General features: G+C 35.3%; 1 protein-coding gene and 2 pseudogenes across 8 annotated transcripts in view; 1 reads left to right on the forward strand and 2 right to left on the reverse strand.

Moving 5' to 3' along the window:
* Positions 1-19,208, reverse strand: part of LOC143656369 (MAP/microtubule affinity-regulating kinase 3) — a 124,914-nt gene that overhangs the window by 84,241 nt on the left and 21,465 nt on the right. The gene's annotated exons all lie outside the window — the stretch shown is intronic.
* LOC143656373 (protein Abitram pseudogene) lies at positions 727-1,626 on the forward strand (annotated as a pseudogene).
* LOC143656560 (vacuolar ATPase assembly integral membrane protein VMA21 pseudogene) lies at positions 3,264-9,164 on the reverse strand (annotated as a pseudogene).

The following is a 19,208-nucleotide window of genomic DNA, read 5'->3' on the forward strand; positions in this document are numbered from 1 at the left end:
ATTTCATATGCTTACTAGCCATTTGTTTTTTTTTTTCAATGTCTATTCAAATCTTTGGCCCTTATTTTAAGTAGATTGTCTTTTTGTTGTTGATTTGCAGGACTTGTTTATGTTTTCTGGATAATAAATTCTCACAGATATTTAATTTCCAAATATTTTCTCCAATTCTGTAAACTGTCTTTTTACTTTCATTCTAAAGCCCTTTCATGCACCAAAGTTTTTCATTTTAATTAACTTCCACTTTGTCTACTTTTTCTTCTGCAGCTTGTGCTTTGTGTATAAAATGTAAAACTCCATTGCCGACTAGAAGGTCCTGAAGATGTTCCCCTATCCCTATGTTTCCTTTAGGTTGCTGATCCATTTTGATTTAAGTTTAGCATATGTCAAGAAATAGGGATCTAAATTTTTTTTTTTCGGCATGTGAATTTCCAGTTGTCACAGCACCATTCGGTGAAGAGACTATTTTTCCCCCACTGAATGGACCTGGCACCCTTGCCAAAACTCAACTGGCCATAGATGTGTGGGTTTATCTGTGGGCTCTCAATTCTAATCTGTTTGTCTTATGCCTATACTACACTGTAATAAGTTTTGAAGTTAGGAAGTGTGAGTCCTCCAACTTTGTTCCTCTTTTACCAGATTGTTTTATCTATTCAGGGCCCTGTGTGATTCCATACGAATTTACCGATCAGCTTGTCCGCTACTGCAAAAAAGGATGCTGGGGGGTGCGCGTGGGAGGTCACCATGGCTACCGAGCCCGCGCCCGACGAGTCAGCTGTGCCATCGCTCGTGGATCGTTACTTCACTCGCTGGTACAAAGCTGATGTCAAAGGAAAACCCTGTGAGGACCACTGTATATTGCAGCACTCTAACCGAATATGCGTCATCACATTGGCAGGATCTCATCCGGTTCTTCAAAGTGGAAAAACTATTAAGAGCATTTCTTATCAGATCAGTACCAACTGTAGCAGGCTTCAGAACAAGGTCTCTGGGAAATTTAAGCGGGGGGCACAGTTTCTCACAGAACTTGCACCTCTGTGTAAGATTTACTGCTCAGATGGAGAAGAATACACCATATCTAGCTGTGTTAGAGGACGGTTGATGGAAGTGAATGAAAACATTCTCCACAAGCCATCTATTCTTCAAGAAAAGCCATCAACTGAGGGCTACATTGCAGTTGTGTTACCCAAATTTGAAGAAAGTAAAAGCATCACAGAAGGGTTACTGACACAAAAGCAATATGAAGAAGTCGTGAAGAAACGTATTAATGCCATGACAGCTGTGTCATGAGGATTGAGATGGAGTAAGAACTGACTTGGGAGTATTATACTTACCTGGCCTAAACAATCAGTGCACTAAATGAGAACAGATTTGTGAAGCGTAAGTCACAGTCGGCCATCCGCAGGAGAGTGAGCCTTCACTTACTCTACTTTGCTCATTTTGTCTTATGTATCAAGCCTAGGTTCCCTTTTTGTCTTCTGCCTCCCAGATCTGCTCTGCTCATTTCCCATGTACTGTTCCTCTCTTTCTAACAATGAACAGGCAAGGTATGTTTTCTGATTTTTTTTAAATACTTTGAGAAAAATTTGGAAAACACAGGAAAGTTTTAAGTAGCAAAGTAAAAGTACTTTACCCATCATTCTATAAAAAAAAAAAAAGGATGCTGGAATTTTGATAAGGATTGCACTGAATTTACAGATTGCTTTAGGCAGTATTGACTTCTTAACAATATTAAGTCTTCCAATTCATGAACTAGGATGGCTTCTCATCTATTTATTTAGGAAAGACATCCATTGTTCATGAATTGGAAGACTTAATATTTTCTTTAACTTCTTAATACTGTCTTCTTTAAATTTTTTCTATACTTTAATACAGTCTTCTTTAATTTTTTTCATGTATGTTTTGTAGTTCTCAGTGTACTAGTCTTTCACCCCCTTGGTTAAATTTATCCCTAGGTATTTTGTTTGTTTAGATGCTACTATTTAAATGGAATTGTTTTCTTACCTTTCTTTTTAGATTGTTTATTACTGGTGTATAAGGAACCCAACTGTTATCTGTGTATTTCCCTCGTATCTTACCACTTTGCTGAAGTCGTTTATTAATCCTACTGGCTTTGTGAATTCTTGGGTTTTTAATATATCGCATCATGTCACCTGCGAACAGGGAGAATTTGACTTCTTCTTTTACAATTTGGATGTCTTTTATTTCTTTCTCTTGCCTGATTGCTCTGGCTAAAACTTCCAGAACAAGGCTGAATTAGAGGTGACAGCAAGTATCCTTGTCTTGTTCCTCATCTTCCCAGGAAAGCTTTCAGTATTTCACCACTGAGTATGATATTTGCTGTGGGTTTTTCATAAACGCCCTTTATCACATTGAAAAGTTCCCTTCTATTCCTAGTTTTCTGAGTGTTTTTATCATGAAAGGATGTTGGATTTTGTCGACGGCTTTACTGTGTCACCTGAGATGGTCATGCGGTGTTTTTTTCTCCTTTTTTTAATTAATGTGGTATATTACATTGACTGGGTTTCTTTTTTCTTTTGAAACTATCAATTTAATTAGGACACATCGAAGTAGCATTATGAACACTTTTTAATGACAACAGATGGTAAATTTATACAAATTACAGGCTAGACCATAACGAATACAAAATCCATTCAGATAATGGTTAGAAAAGCATAATTTACAAAGGTAAATCTGATTCAAGTTGTTAAAGAACTCAAGCCTCCCATTTTGATCATTACACAAGGCTTTGAACGTAGTGCATCTAAATTCTCCCCCTAGTCAGGGCACACTATTCAGTACTACAGCATAGTCAATGACTCTAGCGATTTAAAGTTTCTAACACTTTCAGAATCAATGTTGAGACACCTCTTAACAGGTTCACTAAGCAAAAATTCAAAGGAGAATGTGTAAACATTCTTTGCAAACTGTAAGGTATATGCAGATGCTGTTAGCTACTGCTTTTATTACTGTTCAGTGAGATTTCATTGAACTAACTCGGGAAAAAGGACGACTAGTTGGTATAACCAGCAAATATAACCTATAAAACATTTCAAAAGGAATGCAAATATTACTTTCAAGTACACACAGCATCAAAACAGCAAGGAAAAGATGGCCAGAAGTAATGTTAAGTAAAGGAATTCTGGACCATTTTAATGACTACATAAAAGATTAAGCTAGTTAGAGATTACATGTAATATTTATCATTAGATTCCCAAAGTCTCTGAAAATAATTTCTCTCTTAAGGTGTTCCTTTGCCCCTGCAAAATGGAAAAAGAAATTTTGACAAGTTATTAATATGTGCTTCTTAAATTTAAGAGTCAAGTCTGAATAAAGTTGTACTACTCTTGTGGAATACATAGAGGACCTGACAGCAGAGAAGTCTGCTGTTGACCTAAGACCAGTGACTAACTCTGTGTTATAGTTAAAACATTTACAACATGGGCCTGGAGACAGTCTACAACTTCACTGCAGCACAAATAAAACAACAGATATGAACTTGTCTGTAGACAATACACAGCAGATAAATTAAAAACAATGTAAATCCTTTGTTTCTTGTGCATCTTCACTTTAATCTTTCTTTGGGTATGCCTTATTTGTTTAACTGTTTTTACTGGTCTCCTTGGGTAATCTAGTTGCATACGTAAAATTTATATGAAATTGGAAAATAAATGCCAAAGAAGTCAATCAGTTGTTCCTTTCAGCAAGGCTAATGAGATTTTTATGATGAAAACATTCTATTTTAATTATAAAACTATGAATTTCTGTTACAGTCCCATGAGGCATGACAATGGGTATTAATAGGAGGTTCAGATTACATCAGAAACACAATTCAAAACCGGATTCTACTACTACATAAAAAACGATATCCATTTGAAAAGCTAATGACTTCGGATGCATTTGACAGCAGAACTTTTTTATTTTTCAGCAGAATAGGGAAAAACAGTACATTTTGGGGGGGTGCAAAATAGGAAGTGAGGACAGTGGTGTGTTATACTAAATAGTGTTAAATTAGTAGCATGTACTGACACTTCAAGTTACATTTCCTAATTAAGGTTATCCCTTTACAATCAGTTGTAAAATAATATTGTATATATTACTTACTTAAAACACATATAAGGACTCAAACTGCAGCTTTCCTTTCTATACAGCATGAAATATGTACACCATGCAAGAAGAAATCAGTGAAACATCTTGAAAAATAAATCTATTTGTCAAATCCCATATGTTACTTAATATAGCTAAGAACAACAGCAAACTAACTGGTTTGAAAACAAGCCTATTTTGTAATAATTCTAAACATCTACCCTCATATTGGAATCTAACTTTAAAACACTTGGTACATTTTACCAAAAGGAAATAACTGCTTTTACATGTATCCCCGATTGAAATACCTGCAGAAAAATACCCACAGCATTATTTCCTCAGCAAATGTCTGAAACAAAACAAAACAATCCAACTCTGGACATTAACATTTTACAAATAGAATATAACATGCCAAAAGTACAAGAAAAACCTTGGCATTATAAAAAAAAATTAAATGGACAACAGTTTTAGGTATGACAGGGTATCTAAAGGTAGGAGCAACTAGAAATCTACCACACAATACACAGATTCAAATGTCTTTTGAAAAAACACTTTCTATGTAGAATAACTGCTTAAAGGAAACATTTAAACTGTAGACAAGATTTAGCGATAAGGAAGAATAAAAAGTCCTACAATAATCATACTTATTTTTTATTCTTCTCAATAATGAAGCAAACTCAAATGCCTACTTGATTTTTATGCCTAACCATTGTTTCCTTCCATTAGTCCAGTTCTGCAATCTGAAAAATGATAAGATGAACAAATAAATGGGTAGGACAAATTTAGGCAAGGGCCATTGTAGTAAGATTATGAATAACAAAGTTTGAATAATGAGATGCCTACTTTAAAGATTAAAGGTAAAATGTGCTTCTTAAGAAAATGCCAAACTAATCACTTGACTGAAAACTGCAAATAGCTGTCAGGTAAAGTTGGCAGAATGTGAACTTAAACTAAAGCATTAGTGTGTAATGAACTGTCAAGAAATGGCTTTCAAAACTGCACATGGGATATAAATGAAGTAGAGGTTATCTACCTCTAGGTGGCAAAATTATGGGAAACTTTAATTTTCTTCATATTTAATATGTACTTTTCCAATTTTTTTCAGTGAAAACAAATAACAACAAAAGAAAATAAACATTTTGGAGGTTTGTTTTTAGATTGCACACCATAGGAACAAATGGCTGGAAGGAAAAAAACTAACGATTCTAAAGAAAAATCATAGGTTCCCCCCTACCCCACTGGAAAGTACCTCAAGGATTTATCATATATATATATATGATAAAATTTGATGATATATATATATATATATATATATATATATATATATATATATGATAAAATTTAGCTCTGATTAATAAAACTACTACACCAGAAATCCCAAGTGATGAAATAATCTATTTGGGGGAATTGTTTACACTCCCTTACTATGCAAAAATGAATTCACATTTAAATGTAAATTCGTATCACATGTAGCAGGAAAAAAAATAGATTTTGAAATAGAATTTATGCAGACCTTGTAACTAAAGCATAATGTCACTGATGAATGACAGAGCAAAGCATATCACTAATAAGTTGCTCTGAAACGCACAAAGCTTACCTGCTTGGGCCCTTCAGAGAGCAGGCTGACTGCCATGGTGGTGAACACCTGGCTTTGCTCTCTCTAGCCTTAAGGAAAACAAATCCTCTTATATGAACATAGATGATTTCGCTTAGTTTTCCCATAAAATAATGTAATGAAAGACTCCAACTGATTAGGCAATCATATTTCATGGGAAACTTCTTGGTGATATTCAGATTAACCCCAGTGTCTACACTATCAAGAACTTCCTATGAATAAAATCTAAAAATCTAGTGACCTGGTGTTCTCACAATAGTTAAGGAAAGTGTTCTGGCCTAAAACAAAGCTAGACTTCCTTCACTGCATAGATTTTAATACCTCTAGAGGAGTAACACTCAAAACCCACTGTAGGACAAAATGCTATAAACCATTTTTTGTTGTAAAGATAATCACACTTTTCCCAGAATTTTGTGTAACTAATTTCACAGACTTGTTGATAACTGATTTAATTTTTCTATACTCTCATTCGCAAGTAAGACTCTTACAGTTAAAACTGACTATACAAACCACTGTATTAGAAGGATCAACATTTACACTAGTCAAACATGACTTCCTAAGACTGATTTTAATATGTTCTTTCAATTTTCTTCAAATCATCAATGCCCCCAGAAGCATTTACCATTTAAAAAAGCAATTTAATATTATCAAAAGGTGATATTCACTTTAATCCTGTTTGCCTTCCCGCCACTGTCCGGAGCCTCCATTCCAGGCCACATACACAAAGAGTGCCAGCACCACATGCACGGCCAACTATTGCAACGATAGCTGCATAAAAATATCTGTCCCTACTGGACATTCCCAAGGTGCCCTCAAATACCTAAGATTTAGTCATGAAATACAACCCAATAGGAACAGAGATCATTAAAGCAGTGAAGAACAGGAGTATCTTCAGGGTAGATGCTAATGAACTTTCAGTTCTGAACTCCAGCGGTTGAAGTGCACTCAACACCAACTTAACAAAACACTCCACGGAGGCAGAGGTGGGGAGGGTGGGCTGACTGGTTTTCTTATGTTGAACTTTTCTTGCGTACCTGGAACAAATCTCACTTGGTCATGGTGTATGATCCTTTTAACATACTGTTGGATTCAGTTTGCCAGTGTTTTGTTGAAGATTTGAACATCTATATTCTTAGGTGATATTGGTTTGCAATTTTATTTCTTGTGTGTCTTCATCTGGCTTTGTTATCAGGGTCATGCTGGCCTCATAGAATCAGTTAGGAAGTAACCCCTCCTTATTTTTGGAAGAATTTAAACATAACTATTTGAACTCGAGAAAATTTTGATGCTACCACCATCACATGGTATTTCTTCCACAAGTTCTCACTCCCAACTTAAATCATAGTCCATCAATCTAATCAATCCCTGGATATTTCAAATTAAGCCCTTATTCTTCTTTCATTTCACTATACTAACATGGCAAAATCTCAACCCTAGGTAAAGCCTACTCTGCAATCTCCACGCCTGCACCTAGGCAACTCAATATGGCTAGCAAGTAACACACAGCTTTGTGACTGTTATAATTTCATTTGAAGTGATCACTAACCTTAGGGTTGCCTGGCAATTCTACATTCTCTATTTCATTTGTACTTCTGCTCACCTGAAACCTTCTCAGATCATAACACTCATATTTCCTTGATACTCACACTCTTAGCTGATGATACTGCTTTCCATTTTACTAGAAAACAAAACATTAAAAACAAACAAAAAAATAACCAGCGCAATCAAAAGAGAACTTCCACAAGTTTCCACCACAAAATTGAGCCACTCACCTGTACCCATGGCCAGTACTATCTTACTTCTGTTTCTGTGAAAGAATTGTCCATGCTCTCCAAGGTCAATGCCTCCACCCGTCCTGAACCCATCCCCTGTCATTCCAGTATCTCTCCCACAGCATCATTTATTCCCTGTTAGATTATTCCCATTATCAAATAAACATACTGATATTTTGCCCAGCTTTAAAAAAATAATTTGACATCCCCCTCTAGCTACCACACCATTTCTGGGTGCCTCTTACTGTCTCTAATTTCTATCCACCCGCTCTCTTGATCTGATACATTTCACAATGTACATGGGTTTTACAAGTATTTGAAAGATATGCTGGATCATTTGGGACAAATTAGCAATAAACACACAGAACCTAAGAAATAAAAAATAATAATAAGGCAACTACTAATTCCAGACAAAATTTTTTTAATTATATAAGAAAAATAACTGGTCACAGTACAACAACGAAGAATATCCATACATCCAATTAAAGAAATAATCTCAGTTTAACCAAATTATGCCACTGACATTACACTGAAAGGCTAGGGAAAGGAAAGTAGATCTTGGAGTTGTATAAGACAGTTAGATTCAAATATTTCATAAAGAAGTCAGTGATGTCCAAAATTATAAATCTGGAGATTGATGAGAAGGCGTCACAAGAAAGAACTTAGCAGAAGGAAGAGTTCAAAGTGGGAGCCTTTGAGTAATAACACTAAAGGATAAAAAGGGATAGGGAAAAAAGCTTCCGGTTTTAATTAGGAGCCTTTTAGGACCATGTGACTTTTTAAGCTATATGCACACATTATTTTGGGGGAATCAATTTTTTAGGATAGCAGTGATGACAGCCTCAATTAAATACCACATGAGTGAGTAAGTAAATTCTCCTATAGTTCAGGTAAGAGAAAAGATCCCCGGGAGGCTATGAATAAATTTTTTTAAATGGAAGAACTTAAAAGAAAATGACAACAATGTAGAAAGAGACACTATTTCAGAGGCCAAATCTTCAGCAGATTTAAGTGAAAAGCTAGCCAAAAATAAAATAGCAGATGGCACTAACATACTTGAATCCATAGTAAGTATGGGGTATATGCTTTCATGACACTAAGGAAAATAGTTAGCATCTTCATCCAAGAGTTAAATCAGATGAATTTCAGAACTGATGAGTGTTTCAAAATATATATAAAATAAAGATTCTGATACTCATTTCTTATCGGTATGTGGTCTACAATTTTTAAATAATCTTAAAGAGAGGGCTCTCATCTAAATTAGACTTATTCCACAAGCATTGTATATAAAGATCTGATTGGTGCTTGTTCCTGCAATGTACAGAGTATATGGTTTTAATCCTTTATTCTAATCCGTCTGTTAAATAAGAATACCTTTCCTCCAATGAACACATAGCTGTTCTTAAGTATCTTTTATGTTCATGACATCCTATGACTTACACACACAATAAAGATTATCCTCACAACTTCTTTCCTTTAGGAGGTACAACTCTTTCTACCATATGATTCTGTCTCTGCTCTTACTCAAGGATAGCAAAACACATATTAACATTCAACACATAATATCTTACATGCTAGCATGCTACATATAATCGTTGATTTTATACTGACTCAGAATTAATTAAAATTCCTGAATCACCAATACTACTTACTGCAACCCTCTGGATTTTCTTTAGAGGTCTTAGTTACCTCATTAGGCCAGATACTTTACAGTCTCATCAAAAGGTAAGAGAAATACTGACAGAAAGACTAGCTTTTAGTGGAATGACAATAGTATCAAGTGCTAAAAGTACAACAATAAATAGACTAGAGGTGCTAAGTTTCTTTTTATCTATCAGGAATACAATACCATGAACACCTATAATAAAATCAATTCTCTAGCCAAATTTCACTTAATTTTCACCATATGACTCAGCAATCTGACTCCTATAAAAGGACAGCATGACAGAGTTTTTAGGAGTGATGGGACTGTTCTGCACTGAACATGGTGATGGTTATAAATCTATACATGTGTCAAGATTCACAAAACTGTACACCAAAAGAAAAAAAATACTGAGAAATTTTTAAAATATAAATTTGCTTAATTTTAATGTCCAAAATGAGAACAAGTTTAAAATGACAAAATGCCTTGGAATGAACTTAACAAGAATTGTGTAAAAGCCAGATAAAGAAAATCATAAAAATTGGGACACACCTGGTGTTCCTGGATAAAAAGACATCATATCATTAAAATATCAAATTCCCCCAAATTAATTTATAAATTTAATGAATTCCAATCAAGTTTCCAGTAAGAAATACAGTAGCTTGATTCCAAAATTCTGACAGAAAGACTAGCTTTTAGTGGAATGAGAATAGTACCAAGTGCTGAAAGTACAATAGACTAGGGGTGCTAAGAAATAGCAAGTAAACAGAAAGAAGAGTCATGAAAACTTTGAGAACTAATAACAAAGGATTTGACCTACTCTCCAAAATGAAAATGTACTATAAAGCTGCAGTAATAAAAATACCGTAACACTGATAAAAGTAAATACATCAGAGGAAAAAACAAAACAAAATGATGTATGTGGGAATTTAGCAAATGATAAAGTTGGTATCTTCAATCAATAGGGACAGTACAACTGGTAGTCCATATTAGTTAGATCCCTACCTCATACTGATTCCCCCAAATACATTTCAAATGACCTAAACAATCAAATGTGAACACAGAAGAAAAGCCTTTTTTTTTTTTTTAACAATCATTTTTAAACTCTTGGGACAAGGTAAAGATTTCTCAGCAAGAAATGAAACCCAGATGTCATAAAAAAAAAAAAAAGAGTAAAACCATTTTACCTACATAAAAATTTTAAACTTCTCTAAAACAAAAGACATCATAAACAATGAGAAGAAGGAACAATCTCGGAAAAGATATTAATAGCCCATACAACACACAGATATTTGAAAGACAGAAAGAACTCCCTTAAATCACTATGGGAGGGAAGAACAAAACAAAAGAGAAGGATATTATGTTGAGTAAAATAAGCCAGACACAAATATGGTATGATCTCACTAATATGAACTAAATATAATGAGCAAACTCATGGAGTTATATAGAACACAGGTTTACCAGAAGATAGAATGAAGTTAGAGAATAGGGAACTGATGCTTAATTTGTGAAGAATTTTTTAATAAGGTTGACTATAAATTGTGTAAATGCTTAATAAGGTTGACTGGAAATGGATAAAGGTGATGGCAGCACATTATTATGTAACTAACAGCACTGAATAGTGTGTGTGATTATGGTTGAAATGGGAAGTTTAGGGTCATCTATATCACAAGAAAGATAAGCCAGAGGATGAAACAAGGAACTGTAAAATGTAGTGAACCCTGTTGTGAATTATGAAGGTGGTTAATTATATAAATACAAGAATGTTCTTCCTTGAATTTGAATGAATGTATATCACAACTACAAGATGTTGTGGTATATGGGGAAAAATGCACCTAATGCAAACTATGGACTACAGTTAGCAGTAATATCTTAACATTCTTCCATTAATTGTAAGGTACCACACTGAAGCTAAGTGTCAATAATAGGGACTTGGGGTTTTTCTTTCTGGAGCTATGAAAATGCTCTAAACTTGACTGTGGCTATGCAAGCACAGCTTTGTGATTATACTGAGAGACACTGATTGTACACTTTGGATGGACTGTATGGTATGTGAATAAAACTGTTAAAAAGAAAGGATATGAACAGGAAACAAAAAAGAAAATAGGAATGACAAAAAACATGAAAAGATCATCAATCAAAGTAGTTAGGAAAAGCAAGTCTGGCTTTTCTAAATACCATTTCTGGTCAATCAAACAAAAATGATCAACACAGTGTTAGGAATGGCATAGAAAAACGGGCAATCTCATCATTTTGATAGGATATAAACTAGAATCACATTTTTTCAAAACAAATTTGGCAAGATCTATTACAATGTAAAATATACATCCCCTTTGACCCAGGACTTGCACTTCTAGGAATTTATCCCACAGAAACACTACTAACAAGAGCACAGAGAGATAATGCTAAAGAATGTTCACTGCAGATCTGTCTGCAACAGCAAAAATTTAGAAACAACCCTCATGTCTACTGACAGGGGATAAACTAAGGCACATCCATACCTTGGAAAATTACATTACCATTACATCAAGTGTATTAGATCTGGGCACACTGAAAACCAGAGATGGTCAAGATCCACTGCTAAGTAAAACAAACTACGGACATTATGTCCCATCCCACGAGTCCCTTTCTGTTAAAGTAAACAAAGAGTCTATGTAATAAACTGTGGGAATACATACCAAACTGTTTAAAGATATTCTCTACAGAGAAGAGAAGTTCAAGGAAGTTTTACCTTCTACATAATGAATTCCTGAAATGCTTACATTTTATATGATTCTGGGTCACACTTATTGGGGGGGGGGGCATAAAATGGCACTGTTCAAAGTTTTTGAAAACTGGGAAAATCTAAAAACTAAGCCACTTTACTATGTTAGTCATATCCCAGCACTAGAGAGAAAACCTACCATATGTAAACATGGAGGTCAAACTCCAGTCACATAAGAAATAAAAGGGAAGAGAGTTCGTCTGTGACATTCCTCTCCTAATCCACAATCTCTCCGCCCACAGACGCCCAGTAACTACCTCGAATTGGTAGGAACTAAACTCAGAAGTTTGGTTCCCTGTATCAGGAAAGGTCTGATCAAGGACAGCAAAAAAAGTTCCACCCACACATGCTGTTCACTGATTCCAAAAGCAGTCTATTCATAAACAAAAATCTACATGATTTAGGTAGTAAATTTTAAATGAATGTACAGAGAAACATTCCTAGCTACAGTCTTTACTTCAGACTCCGGTTAATTTAGACCAATGTTTTCAACCTTTTACAGGTCCAGCATACGCAGAAAATGAAAATATTTACATGGCACATTGCAGCAAAGAGGCTGCTTGCTGGCAGAACGAATGCCCCAGAAACCCCAGGCTGGGTAGGCTTATGGAAATCACTATCACACAATTTCATAACCAGGTCACAACACATCTACCAGGAAGCTCGGGAACAGGAAAACTTTTCTTGAAAAAGCTTCCTCCAAAAGTATTTTACATTCACTCAACAAACATATATTAAGCACTAATACTCACCAAGCAGTGTGTGAAAAACTGACATCTACCCCTACACGGTACTGGGAATTAACGGATTGGGGGTGAGACAGGCAAATACAGTGTAAAATGAGCTCTTTAAGGAAAGTATCCTGCATTTAACATGAATTCCACACCTGAGGAAAAGGGCTCTCTGTCAAGTGACTATTTTCCAGAAGCAGTGTTACCTACCAAGAAGGGTGAAAACTATTTCAGGCAGAGAGAACAGCAGGAACAAAGACTTATGACACAATCAAAAAACCGAAAGAGGCTCTGCATTAAACAAGTAGAATGTAAGGAGGGAGTTAAGTTTAGCGGTTTATTTTATTTTTGATAATAAGGAATGAGTTTAAGCAGAAAGACATCACAAAAGTTAGGAAAATATGTACCTTCCTGTATAAAAATTCATCAAACATAAACTGCCAGAAGAATACTGATAGAAAAGTAAAGACCTCTTGATAAATCTGTAGGCATAAACAATACTACAGATTTGTCAATACCAGGAATTTATATACATAAGTGCAAACATGAAGTTCAAAACAATTTTTACTGTGGTGATGTTTATTACTGAGGAAGAACAAAATACTGTCATTTTTAAAAGTAAGGAATTACTCAAATACTCGATATAACATTGTCAAAATTAAAGTAATGAGAATCAAAAGAACTCTCACATAATTAATAGATAAGTTTCTTGATCTTGAGAAAAAGAAAAAAATGTAATTAGCTTAGAAATAAGCTCAGAAAAACTTCCAAGAAAGGTGGTAGAAAAGGGAGCTCCAAAACTCAGTCCTGCCATCAAAACAACTATTAAACAGATAGGAACTGTTTGAAACAACTATTTTTGAAACGCCAGAGGCCAGAAGAACACTGTACAGCATGCAGGGAAGAGTGGAAAGAGGAAACTGATAAATTAGGGTGAAGAACTATAAAACTGCTCTCTCTGTGTAGTGTTACCTGGGCCTATTCCCAACCCTCACAGCAGGCTACCATGGGGCCTAGTACCTACGAGCTGCTGGTGACAGAAAGGGGCACAAAAATCCTCTTCTCCAAGAACAAGGGTATGCACAGCTTTTGATTAGCAGATCAATGGATGGCTGGGTAAGGGCACTGAGGGCAGCTACTGTTTCAACCTTCCTTTGTGCACAGGGGCAGAGGAGGGGAGATGTAAAGATACTATACTTTCTCAAGGCTGCAGAACACAGTTAACTAAATGACTGCAACTGTTGGGCAAGACAGAAAAGCTCAGCTTTGAAGAGCCATGGAAGAAGCTCATGCTGGTCCTCCTGATACCCTCCCCAGGGCACTCTGAAGTTGTTACACTCCCTTGGTGGATCCCTGGCCTTGTAAAAGAATGTAAAAAACGGGAGAAGCGGACAGTTTGGGACAAAGGCCTGCTGGATTCAGATACCTGGAAGAGGGAGATTCGGCCCCCAGGAAACAGAGGGGACAAGCAAACTCCTGTAAACAGGAACTCTTAAACAACCAACAAGCAAAAGCCTAGGACGAGACAGAGACCCAGAAAGGTAGGGCAAACCCTGCATATTGCATTTATTTTGGGCAGATTTTCCTGATAGGAGGGCCGAAGCTCAGGAAAATCTGTCTTATAATTAGCTGATTATAAACTCAGAAATAGACATCCCAGAGAATAAATCTCAGAGTTAACATTTTTAAATATTAAAATATACAGTGTGCAACAAGAGTAAAATACAATCAAAGGAACAGGAAATGACGGTGCACCTAAAGCAAAAGGATAAAGATACAAAAAACATCAGTGAAAAAGATGAGAATGTGGACATACCAAACAAAGCCTTAAAAAAAAAAAAGATCTTAAAAATGCTCAAGGGAGGGCGGTGCGATGATGGCTCAGTGGCAGAATTCTTACCCACCATGCTGGAGACCCAGGTTCGATTCTCAGAGGCTGCCCATGCCAAAACAAAAAAAACGCTTAAAGGAAAAAAAATGCTCCAGGAGATGAAGTACAGAGAAAGAACTAAAGGATATTAGGAAAACAATGAATAGGCAATACGAGAGACTTAGTAGAAATTTTTAAAAGGAACCAACAGAACTATGGAGTTGAAGACCATCATAACTGAAATGAAAAATGCCCAGGAGAGTTTCAAGAGCAGAATGGTGCTGGCAGAAGAAAGGTCACTGAATAAGACATCTGAATGCATCAAGCTGAGGAATAGTAAGAAAAAAGGAATATTAAAAGTGAAAACAGCCTAAGAAAGCCGTGGGACGCCATCAAGTGCACAATATACACATTATGGGAGTTACCGAAGGAAAAGAAAGAGAAAAAGGGGCAGAAGGAATAGTCAAAGAAATAATAACAGAAAACTTCGCAAACTTATCAAAAGATATGAATATGCACATCCAAGAAGCCCAGAGAACACCTAATAGGATAAACACGAACAAAAATACACCCTGACATACACTGATTACACTATATTAAATGCAAAGGACAAGGGAGAGAGTTCTAAAAGCTGCAAAAGAAAAGCAACGTGTTATTAGATTGAGTAGTACAAAGGAGAGAAGGCAGTGCGTCAAAATACTTAAACTGCAGAAGGAAAATAACTGATAACCAAGAATTTCATAGCGCCAGATACTCTTTCAAAAATGAGGAAGAGATAAAGTCATTTTCAGATTAAAAAAAAGCTGAGAGAATTCATTACCAACAGACCCGCCCAACACACAATGAATGATAGAGGGAGTTCTTCAGACTGAAAGGAAAGGACAGTGATTCAAAGCACGTAAAGAAACAAAAACCTTGCAGTAAAGGTAACCAACAATAAATAACTATAAGTAACTATAAATGCCAATATTATCATACCATCTTATTTGGTATGTAATTCCACTTCTTATTTCCTATAGGTGCTCAACGCAAACTCATAAAAAGTACTGACAAACCTAGGTTTTTGAACATGGAATGTACAATGATATATAAGAGGTAACAACAAGTACAAAAATAAATGGTGCGGGGACAAAGAGGTATAAGAAAAATATATGCACATGTTATTGAAGTTAAGCTGCTTTCAAAACAAACCTGATTGGTATACATTTAGGATGTTAAATTCTAACCTCATGGTAAAAACAAGGAAAATATGAAAATATATCAAGATAGAAAGGAGAAGGCACCTCAATATGGTACAACACACAAAAAAGCAAGTAAATATAAAAGTAGGCTTTAATCCTTTTAAACAGGTTATGGACAGATGAGCAAAAAATATGGATAAAAAATAAATAATAGGGGGGACAAAGGTTAAAATGAATTGGGCAGATGGAAATATTAGTGGTCAATGAGAGGGTGGGGTAAGGGGTATATATTTATGAGTTTTTCTTTTTTTTCTTTTCTTACTTTTTCTGGAGTGATATAAATGTTTAAAAAAAAGATCATGGTGATGAATATATAACTATGTGATGAAATGGTGAGCCACTAATTGTATACCATGTATGTAATATTTGTATGTTAAGAATGTTTGTAATGTTTTTTTATTAGTAAAAATATTTTTTAAAGTAGGCTTTAATAGTAGCAAGGAACACAAAAGGTTTAAGACTTACAAAGGCAAAATAGCAAAATGGCAGAAGACAGACCTGCATTAACAATAGTGATTTAAGAAGTAAATGGATTAAATGCTACAGTGAAAAGGCAGAGATTGGCAGAATGGATTTTAAAAAACGCATGACCCAATTAGATGCTGTCTGCAACAGACTCTCTTTAAAGTCAAAGTAGAGTAGGTTGATGGTGAAAAGATGGAAAAAAAGATTTCATGCAAGTAGGAACTAAAAAAGAGCTTGTGGGTGTAACTAATATTGGATAAAATACACTTTAAGTAAAAAACAGTTATGAGGAACAGACACATCTATTCTGGAGTTGTAACTGTTTTTTTTCTAAACTCTGAGATACTGAACTATCTGTGTATGATCTGGTCATTCTCTCAAACTTCAGGTATTTATGTGACACAAACTCAGAGTTAGAGCTCTGAAGCCACGAAAGTGAGCATTACCTCCTACAGCAACCACTAAAAAAGTTGAAAAAGTGATCAGACTTCGACTACAGATAAGAATGAAGCTGATCTGAATTGGACCACGGTAAATCAGAAAACAGGGTAAAGGATGATAACATCTATATTTTAAAACTTCAATTCCTGTGTGAGAACAAAGGAAGAGATCCTTATTTTGGTACACAATTTCATTATAGGTTGTACGATTTAACTTACATGCTGGTTTGTACAGGCTATTGTGATGTCCTGATGTATCCCAGAGAATTAAAAAAAAGTCACATGGGAAACTGAGGAGAAAGGAGGAAATATTAAGACTTCCCATGTGGGGAACTCCTGATATTCTTGCAAGCAGTGGGGACAACCAATTCAAAAGGCTGAGCTCTTGATCTTGGGGTTTGCCCCTATGAAACTTATTCCTACAAAAAATCTACTTAGAATTATGCCCAAGAGTTACCCCCCAGAAAAAGTCTTTTGTTGCTCAGATGTGGCCTCTCTCTCTAAGCCCACTCGGCAGGTGAACTCATAGCCCTTCTCACTATGTGGGAGATGATTCCCAGGGTTGTAAATCTCCCTGGCAATGTGGGACATGACTCCAGGGAATGAGCCAGGAAGTGGCACTGTGAGATCAAGAAAGCCTTCTTGACCAAAAGGGGGGAGAAAGTAATGAGACAAAGTAAGATTTCAGTGGCTAAGAGATTTCAAACAGAGTTACTACATTATCCTGGAGGTTATTCTTATGGATTATATATTCTTATGCATTATATAGATATTCCTTTTTAGTTTATGGTGTATTAGAGTGGCTAGAAGGAAGTATCTGAAACTGTTGAGATATATTCCAGTAGCCTTGATTCTTAAACATGACTGTATAACTATGTAGCTTTTACAATGGGACCGTGTGATGGTGAAAACCTGTGGGTAACATACCGTTTTTACAGCATATGGACAGATAAGTAAAAAAATAAGGACAAAAAATCAATAAATAATAGGGGAGATAAGGGGTGGGGAAAAATGGGTAGACTGAAATACTAGGGGTCAATAAAAGGGAGTGATCAAGAGTACGGGATGTATGAATTTTTCTCTTTCTTTTTATTTCTTTTTCTGGCGTGATACAAATTTTCTAAAAATGAATATGGTGATAAATACACAATTATGTGATTATATTGTGAACCACTGATTGTATACTTTGGATGGACTGTATGTACATGAAGATATCTCAATAAAAATACAAAAAAAAGTTATGAGTCACAAAGATAAGATAGTCATTATATACTGATAAGGAGGACAAGTCAACTAGAAAATGTAACAATTATAAATACATATGCATCTAATAGCAGAGCTCCCAAATATATGCAGCAAATATGGGCACATTTGAAGGCAGAAAACGACAGCTCTACAGTAACAGTAAGAGTCTTTAACACATGACTCTCAATAACGGATTGAATCTCTACTCAGAAAATCAATCAGAAGATCAATAAAGAAATAAAGGACTTGAAGGATACACTAAACTGACTAGACCTAACAGACATATACAGAACACTGTACCCAACCAAAAAACGAATACACATTCTTCTCAAGTGCACACAGATCATTCTCCAGGACAGACCTTATATTGTGTCACAAAGCAAGTCTCAATAAATTCAAAAATACTGAAATCATACAATGCATATCCTCTGACCACAATGGAATGAAATCAGAAATAAAAGGAGAAATGGAAGATTCACAAATATGCAGAAATTAAACAACATACCCTTTATCAATGGGTTAAAGAATAAAACAGAAGCAAAATTAGGAAATATATTGGGCTAATGAAAATGAAAATAAACATATCAAAACTTATGAGATGCAGAGAAAGTAGTGCTAAAAGAGCATTTTATAGCTCTAAAGCATACATTAAAAATGAAGAAAGACTTTAAATCAGAGACCTGATCTCAAAACTGGAAGAAGTAGAAAAAGAAGAGCAAACCAAACCCAATGTGAGCAGAAAGTAAGAAATAACAAAGATCAGAGTGAAAATAAATGAAATAGAAAGCAAACAACAATGGAGAGAATCAACAAAAGCAAAAGTTGGTTCTTTGAAAAGGACAAACCTTTAGCTAGACTGACAAAGAAAAAAAGAGGAAGGATACAAAATAAGGAAAATCAGGAATGAAAACGGAGACATTACTACTGACCCCACTGAAATAAAAAGGACAATAAGAGGATACCATGAACAACTGTATGCCAATAAATTAGATAACCCAGATGAAATTGACAAACTTTAAAAATACACAAATTATCTAAATCGACTCAAGAAGAATGAGAAGATCTCAACCAATTACTAGTAAACAGATTCAATGAGTCATCAAAAACCTGCCAACAAAGAAAAGCCCAGGACCAGAAGGCTTCACAGGGAAATTCTACCAAACATTCCAGAAGACTTGACTCCAATCTGTTCAAACTCTTTCAAAAAACTGAAGAGCAGGGAACACACCTAAAACTTATTTTACAAGGCTAACATCCACCTCATGCCAAAGCCAACTAAACATACCACAAGAAAAGAAAACCACACACCAAAATCTCTTATGAATACAGATGCAAAAATT

This window comes from Tamandua tetradactyla, chromosome 14 (assembly GCF_023851605.1).
Source record: "Tamandua tetradactyla isolate mTamTet1 chromosome 14, mTamTet1.pri, whole genome shotgun sequence".
Taxonomy (NCBI): Eukaryota; Metazoa; Chordata; class Mammalia; order Pilosa; family Myrmecophagidae; genus Tamandua; species Tamandua tetradactyla.